General features: G+C 42.4%; 2 non-coding genes across 2 annotated transcripts; both read right to left on the bottom strand.

Annotated features, from left to right (window-relative positions):
* Window positions 1-2,330: 2,330 nt before the first annotated feature.
* Window positions 2,331-2,415, bottom strand: TRNAY-GUA. The gene is given in 2 exon segments: window positions 2,331-2,366; window positions 2,379-2,415. It is a non-coding gene; the product is annotated as a tRNA-Tyr (tRNA).
* Window positions 2,416-4,465: 2,050 nt separating this feature from the next.
* On the bottom strand, window positions 4,466-4,547 carry TRNAS-UGA. The gene has a single exon. It is a non-coding gene; the product is annotated as a tRNA-Ser (tRNA).
* Between the last annotated feature and the right edge of the window lie 3,101 nt (window positions 4,548-7,648).

Here is a 7,648-nt window from a genome sequence, read left to right as displayed (position 1 = left end):
TGAGCCAAGATTTCCTGTGAACGCGCGCATTCACGGGATCGGAAGGTAAGCCAGTGGATCTCCAGCCTGCCAGCGGCGATCGTTCGCTGGCAGGCTGGAGATGCAATTTTTTTAACCCCTAACAAGTATATTAGACGCTGTTTTGATAACAGCGTCTAATGTACCTGCTACCTGGTCCTCTGGTGGTCCCTTTTGTTTGGATCGACCACCAGAGGACACAGGTAGCTGTGTAATAAGTAGCACCAAACACCACTACACTACACCCCCCCGTCACGTATTAACCCCTTATGAACTCCTGATCACCCCATACAGACTCCCTGATCACCCCCCTGTCATTGATCACCCCCCTGTCATTGATCACCCCCCTGTAAGGCTCCATTCAGACGTCCGTATGATTTTTACGGATCCACCGATACATTGATCGGATCCGCAAAACACATATGCTGCCCTGGCAATTTAGGGGCCCTAATGTGTGCGAAGTAGTTTGAAATCAAAATGTGTAAAAAAATGGCTGGTGAAATCTGAAAGGTGCTCTTTGGAATGTGGACCCCTTTGCCCACCTTGGCTGCAAAAAATTGTCACACATCTGGTATGGCCGTACTCAGGAGAAGTTGGGCAATCTGCTTTGGGGTGTCATTTTACATATACCCATGCTGGGTGAGAGAAATATCTTGGTCAAATGCCAACTTTGTATAAAAAAATGGTAAAAGTTGTCTTTTGGCAAGATATTTCTCTCACCCAGCATGGGTATATGTAAAATGACACCCCAAAACACATTCCCCAACTTCTCCTGAGTACGGCGATACCACATGTGTGACACTTTTTGCAGCCTAGGTGGGCAAAGGGCCCCACGTTCCAAAGAGCACCTTTTGGATTTCACCGGTCATTTTTTACAGATTTTGATTTCAAACTACTTCTCACGCATTAGGGCCCCTAAAATGTCAGGGCAGTACAACTACCCCACAAGTGACCCCATTTTGGAAAGAAGACACCCCAAGGTATTTCGTGATGGGCATAGTGAGTTCATGGAAGTTTTTATTTTTTGTCACAAGTTAGTGGAATATGAGACTTTGTAAGAAAAAATAAAATAAAAAAATAAATCATCATTTTCCGCTAACTTGTGACAAAAAATAAGCGAAAACCTTAGGGTGTCTACTTTTCGAAATGGGGTCATTTGTGGGGTGTTTGTACTGTCTGGGCATTGTAGAACCTCAGGAAACATGACAGGGGCTCAGAAAGTCAGAGCTGCTTCAAAAAGCGGAAATTCACATTTTTGTACCATAGTTTGTAAACGCTATAACTTTTACCCAGACCATTTTTTTTATCCAAACATTTTTTTTTATCAAAGGCATGTAGAACAATAAATGTAGCGAAAAGTTTATATATGGATGTCGTTTTTTTTGCAAAATTTTACAACTGAAAGTGAAAAATGAAATTTTTTTGTAAAAAAAATCGTAAAATTTCGATTAATAGCAAAAAAAGTTAAAATGTCAGCAGCAATGAAATACCACCAAATAAAAGCTCTATTAGTGAGAAGAAAAGGAGGTAAAATTCATTTGGGTGGTAAGTTGCATGACCGAGCAATAAACGGTGAAAGTAGTGTAGTGCAGAAGTGTAAAAAGTGCTCTGGTCATTAAGGGGGTTTTAGCTAGGGGGGTTGAAGTGGTTAATAGCACTATTACTTAAAGGGAACCTTTTTCTATGAAAATCACTTTTTTGTCACCTCGTTCAAACACCAAGAGCATTTTTATTGTCTGTCAACAGCTGTTTGGGGCTTGTTTTTAGGGATTGAGTTGTATTCTTTATTGGTGCCATTTTGGGGTTAGTTCGACTGATAACTTTTTATTGTGTTTTTTGGGCGGAAGAATGAACCAAGCAAAGCAATTTTTAACAATGTTCATCATAGGGGATCATAAATGTGATCAACTTATGGTTCGAGTTTTGTTTCGTTTTTTGGGCTGTTTTAGTTGAATTCTTGTTTTTCATTTTATATTAATTTTCTCCATGGTAGATTTAACCATATGGTCCTTTGATCACCCATATAATATACAGTAAAGCTGAGCGGAGCTGGCGCGATAGACTGCAGTAAACTCTGTGACAGGTCACCATTGTCCCTGAACTTAGCTCTGGATAATCCTTTATCTGCTGTATGTAAGTGAGGTACCGTAATTACCTGAATAGAAGAGCCGCATTTGGAAAATGAGGAGGATTTATTCCCCATGGAAAAAACTAAACAAAATTGTGATTTCATATCTATCTACTTATTCTAGAAGTCTAGATATTATTATGTGGTCATATGCAAAAAAAAATCATTATGATTAAAAGAGAAGTCCTTCGAACCGGAATCGAACCAGTGACCTAAGGATGTCTGCACTCCTCTACAGTCCTCCGCTCTACCAACTGAGCTATCGAAGGCTTGCATTATGCAGTTAACCTGTTGTTCTCACCACTGGTATTTGCAAAACGCACTGATGGGAGGTATTACCCTGGTGATAAAACTGCGAGGCGTCACAGATATCAGGATGCAATAGAAGGTTTAAAGGGAAAGAAACATAAGAACTCAACTTCCCATATTAGAAATCAAACCTGGACCGTCTGGGTGAAAACCAGGAATCCTTACCGCTAGACCATTTGGTAGTTATAGAAGACAATACCATGTATGAGAAAAACAAGACTCTTCAGATTCCATCATCACCAGGGCTCACGCTGCCCCTACCATATACTTAAAGAGGTTGTCCAGGAATTAAGAAAATTAAAATACTTAAATATTACTTTATTATAAATATATTCTCAAATACCTTTCATTATTTACAATGGCTCGTTTTGTCTGGTGGGCAATCATCAGGGGAAACAAAATGGCCGCTGTCCCATTAGTGCACACAAAACCTGTCCTGATCATACATGAGGACAAGTTACTTTACAACACTGAGCTGCCGCATCCTCTCTACTTGTCGGGGATTATGATCCTGAATACAGATGATAAGAACTTTAAATCACAGAAAGGAAACCCCTAAAATGTAACTGGATAGGTCCCTCAGGGACCGACTAGTACAGTCATTACAAAGCACCCTCTCAGACGGACATGTGGCTTAGTAGAAAATCCTGTGAAACTTTCAGGTGTGGACAGGACTGTATTTGTTGTCCCTTTATTTGGAAATCCACACGTTTCCAGAGTCTCTCTACCAGTAAAACCTGTCTTATGAGAGACTTTTGCTAATTGTAGAACTCAGGGTGTTGTATATCTGTGTACCTGTCCATGTCCACTAAGAAGAGAGAATTACGTCGGATGGTGGGGGACCACATTGATGACATAAAGAATCGGAGGGACAAGCCGATAGCAAGACATGTTTGGGACTATCATTCCGGTAATTTTGGAGTCTTGCGATTTCAGGTGATCAAGTTGGTGCGTAAATCGCCAAGAGGAGGGGACTGGGACAAAAGCATTCTGTGTAAGCAGGCCCAGTGGATTCGCCATGGGTCCTCTGGGTCTCAATGAACAGATCTCATTCTCGTGCTTTCTGTAGCTATGTTGCTGGAATTTGTTCTGTGTTATATATATCTAAATTCTGTGTAATAAATGGGACTCAAGCAAGTGTATGGGCTTGGAACCCTGTATATCCAGCATAGCCAAGAATGGAATTTTTCCGTATACGACTATCTTACGCTCTTTTTATCCTGATGTCTACATAGATTGTGTATCTACAAACAGATCTTATGATTTAGAGACTGTTTATCTCATACTCGCTGCAAGTTTCTTTCCCCTGATGAACCACGTGGATAACACCACCTGGAGAAACGCGTTGGTAAGAGAAGATATTAGCAGGGACATCCAGGACTTGTCAGGGTTTAGTCACCGGGGCAGGTGCTCTGCTTTCAGCCAGGGATACTTGTAGGGTCACCCTAGGGATTTTATATCTTTCCCACCCCATTTGTTGGTTGCTACCCCTGAGGACTGCCTGGCACCCAGTGACTGATATCAACTAACCATGAGTCATGGTCACAACCGTGGTCTTCTGCAATATAACGCTATATACCATATGCAGTTGATTATTATCCCATTGCCCGTGCTAATCTCTTGGTAATTGTGCCTACACATTAATCCATTGTGTGGGCTCAGGATATACATATCTTATATTGATGTCAGTTTTGGGAATTTATATATTTCGTTTTTTAATTGTATCCAGTAAAAATGTAATTTTAGGGGTTTCCTTTACGTGATTTATTGTTTATGTCCCTGGGCGTTTACTCCTATTTTCTGTGAGTTTAGAACTTGAGCTGAATCTCTGTAGGAATTTACTTCTTTAGGAGATATGAAGTACAGAGAGGACGGACAGGACAGGCTATGGAAATCTAGTTTTTTTCATGGGTACAGGAAAAAAGTTTCCTATTTTATGGACTGTCCAGAAATTTCTGGATGGCTGGCAACCTTCATCACCATTTTTTAGTTTTGTGTGTAAATAAAAACCGTAGTCGGCAGGATTTGAACCTGCGCGGGGAAACCCCAATGGATTTCAAGTCCATCGCCTTAACCACTCGGCCACGACTACCAGCTGTCACATAACATCTCCACGATGTGGTATCAGCAGCAGATTACCTAGACACTGCCGTCACTACCCTGAGATGTGGTTGTTGTCACCCACTCTCAGCGTTCGACCCCACAATACAACCAAATGAGAAGATGGTGGAATAAATTTACTATAGTGTTTATATTTGTTTTTAGGTGTAAAAATGCTGTTTTGGAAAGTCTTAATTTTTTTGTCACATTTACTATAAAAATTGTACTTGTTTTGTAGGCTTTTGTGCCTCTTGCCACTATTTTGAAGTATTAGACTAATTTAGAAGTTTCAGACTTTTTTTTACCTGAATTTGTCGCAAAAACAGTTTAATTTCTACTCCAGGCCTGGCGTATTTTTCTTTGTCAGTTTTCAATGAAAAAAGTGTGACATTTAATGCAAAAAAAAGACGCACTTTACCATGGAAAACTGACAAAGGGAGATGTGCAACTTTTTTCATACACATACTAATTTGACCAGTCTTAGTGAATAGAAACCTGTCAAACTATAAAACCACCACCAGAGGTCAGACTAGTAGCAATACACAGAGTCTAATACATCAACGGCTGTGTGACTTTAATAAATACTTGGCAAAAGAAAGTCAGATGAAGAAAATTTGCCTGTCTAATTTTATATATAAAAACAGGCGAGCTTGATAATTGTGCCACAGTGATCCTCCACACGCTGGGGCACTTTCATCAAGCTCGTCTGCTTTTATAAATAAAATTAGACAGGCAAATTTTCTTCATCTCTCTTTCTTTTGCCAAGTAGCACTGTACTTCATGAATTAGACGTATTGGCATTAGTCTGACCTCTGGTGGTTGTTTTTCAGTATGGCAGGTTCATATTCACTAAGATCGGTCTAATTAGCATGCACATGAAAAAGTGGCGCTAGTGAGCTGAAAGTAGGTGCACGGCTCCATGAAAGTGCGACTTGTTTAGGCAAAATGTGGTGCAACTCAGTACTCAAAACTGACGAGAAGAAGTAGGCCAGCCCTGGAGTGGAGCAGAAATCGGACAGTTTTTGTGACTAATTTAGGTTAAAAAAAGACGCACCTACATAAATAAGTCAGAAAATAGACGCAGAAGTTAGAAAACTTCTGAATTGGTCAAAAAAATAAAAACAGACAAATGAGGCGCAAAAGCCTCCAAAACAGGCACATTTTCAGTATGACACTGTCTAAAACTGCATTTTTATACCTAAAAACAGGTGCAAACACTACAGTAAATGTGCCCAATTGATCCCAACTACATGAGGTCCTGCCCCGATTCCGTCCTATACCGCAGGATACACGTCGGGCGATCTCTCCTGACCTCTCTGTGAGCATGTCTTATCAGCACAATGGGGAGGGGGACAGACTTCTCCCACACTGTCTCTTCCCCGATATGTAAAAGTAAGGCCAGACACCCACATCATGTGTCAGTGAGAGGTCCAGCTCTGACCGCCGCTCCTCTGACAGGATCGCTCAGAATTAGGGCTCATGCACACAACCGTTGGATGTTTTGCAGTCTGCAAATTGCGGATCCGCAAAACATGGATACCGGCTGTGTGCATTCTGTATTTTGTGGAATGGTCGGCCCCTAATAGAACAGTCCTATCCTTGTCCGCAATGCGGACAATAATAGAACATGTTTTATTTTTGGGGGACATATGGAAACCCCCAAAAATAGAACGGCCCGCAAAAAAGGAACAGACAAAGCAAAAAAATATGTTTGTGTGTATAAGCCCTTATAATCATGTTTTTTAATGCTGTTTAAGGGCTCATTCACACCAACGTTTTTTGCGTTCCGTATACGGGCCGTTTATTGCGTTCCATATACGGTCCGTATACGGAACCATTCATTTCAATGGGTCCACCAAAAAAACGTTATATACTTCCGTTTCCGTATGTACGCAATTCCGTTCTGCTAGATTTTAAAACTTGTCCTATTCTTGTCTGCAAATCACGGTCCGTGGCTCCATTCAAGTCAATGGGTCCTCAAAAAAAGGAAAACATACGGAAATGCATCCGTATGTCTTCCGTATCCGTTCCATTTGCGGAACCATCTATTGAAAATGTTATGCCCAGCCCAATGTGTCACGACCATGTTATGGCCGTGACTCCTTGGGAGCCGCATACAGTTGCCCGCGGTTTGGGTTGTAGTGTCAACCGCACCTGGAGGCATAATGTTGTAGGCCTCAACAGCGGACAACAGCTATGTGTGCGGTTCCCTTGTAGTTGTGTGCGTGTTTGTAGGCACTTTTGGTATGTCTGTGTGCACTCTGGTTTATGTGTGGTGTGCACTCACATCATCCCCTCACTGTGGTTGCCCGTGGCAACGTTTGGTCATTATGTGTACATGTGGTGGCAGTGTCCCAGCCTTCAGGCTGACTCCCAGGACACGGTTGCCACCCATGTCGTTGCCTGCGGCAACAGCCATAGTGTGTTCGTTCTTTGGACACTTCCCCTTTATGTTGTGTTTTCCCTTCTGTGGTTTTGGAAAGGTTAACTCCCTTTCTGTGTGTGTGAGTCACGGGGTGTGTCTGATTGTTGGGTGTGGCCTCTTGGCCCTATATAGCCTCAGTTGTAGGCAGTAGCCAGAGAGGGTGCTTCAGCCATGCTGGCTGGAGACATCCTCCTGGTTACTTACCAACTGCCAGTGGGGGCCATCCTTCTGGTCATAGCAAAAATATAATGTTGTTTGGTGTCTAGAAGATGTGTTTGGTTTTATGCTTGTTTATTGCACCTATGGTCCTGGGTTCCCGTGTGATTTTTGTTGTGTGCTGAGTCCTTGTGTTTGTGGATAGCAGTACTTCCACATGGGTTCCAGGCTTTGTGTCTGTGGCAGGTGAGTGTTATGTTTGTGGCAAGTACCTGCCATTGCCATAGGCTGTATTCGTTCTCCCTTCCTTGCAGCTTGGCCAGTGAGACTCCTGTTCCTCCGTATCCAGAAGGAACAGGTTGTCTTACCCTGACTCCTAGTCCAGGGACCGGTCGGAGGGTGAGTTAGGGCTCCGAGGTTCCTGAGCATGGGTCCTCCTACCTTAAAGGTCGGCCCATGCAGCTAGGAGTTAGGGTCAGGTTAGGGACGCTTTAGGAGGTGACCTGCTCCCT

The sequence above is a fragment of the Bufo gargarizans genome, unplaced genomic scaffold, assembly GCF_014858855.1.
Source record: "Bufo gargarizans isolate SCDJY-AF-19 unplaced genomic scaffold, ASM1485885v1 original_scaffold_1163_pilon, whole genome shotgun sequence".
Taxonomy (NCBI): Eukaryota; Metazoa; Chordata; class Amphibia; order Anura; family Bufonidae; genus Bufo; species Bufo gargarizans.
Note: the sequence above shows the minus strand (reverse complement) of the source record. Positions and strands in the feature narration are given on the sequence as shown.